Below are 583 nucleotides of genomic sequence, written 5' to 3'. Positions count from 1 at the left end.
TTTTCTAGGTATGCGGGGAAATAAAAAGGATATAGCTATAGCTGGGAAAAAGTTATGCTTTTTGAGATGATCAAAATTCTCTGAAGTACAGACTATAAATATAGTAAGTGGTAACATATCCAAAATCTCTCACTCTTTTTCTAGACTGCACTCGACTACCAAAGAACAGCTTGGTATCACATCATGTTACAAAATCAGGCTCTGAAAGTCCTCACCGGCAATCCAAATTGTGATTCAAAGACGAGAACGGCGTTACACCTCTTGGATTTCGCGGGTGAACTTCAGCATCAGGCGGGCAGGCCACCATTTCCTTCTGGCCCTTCACCGCACCACTGACCGTGACCGAGTCGAGGGGCAGAGGATTTTACACCTCATTACGGCTTTATAGTTACTTCAGAAGCCTACAGCTAAAGCTGAATGAGAATCATTTCAATGCACTGCACAAGACAAAGTGCCTGCGCAGGAAGGTAGTTATGAAGAAGTGGGACAGCTCCAAAAAACAAATGCTGCTCATCCCCGTGGTTCCTGAGACACGGGCACTGTTAGGTAGTTATTCCGCGCTCACAAAGTTGTCACCCACAGG

General features: G+C 45.1%; 1 protein-coding gene across 1 annotated transcript in view; it reads left to right on the top strand.

Annotated features, from left to right (window-relative positions):
- Nucleotides 1–357: 357 nt before the first annotated feature.
- DSEL (dermatan sulfate epimerase like) overlaps nt 358–583 on the top strand; it is an 11,209-nt gene continuing 10,983 nt past the window's right edge. Inside the window, exon 1 of the mRNA XM_029959405.1 lies at nt 358–467. The gene's annotated coding sequence lies outside the window, so the exon portion shown is untranslated. The remainder of the gene's footprint in view (nt 468–583) is intronic.

This window comes from Manacus vitellinus, unplaced genomic scaffold, assembly GCF_001715985.3.
Source record: "Manacus vitellinus isolate BGI_N305 unplaced genomic scaffold, ASM171598v3 scaffold_1_pilon, whole genome shotgun sequence".
Taxonomy (NCBI): Eukaryota; Metazoa; Chordata; class Aves; order Passeriformes; family Pipridae; genus Manacus; species Manacus vitellinus.
Note: the sequence above shows the minus strand (reverse complement) of the source record. Positions and strands in the feature narration are given on the sequence as shown.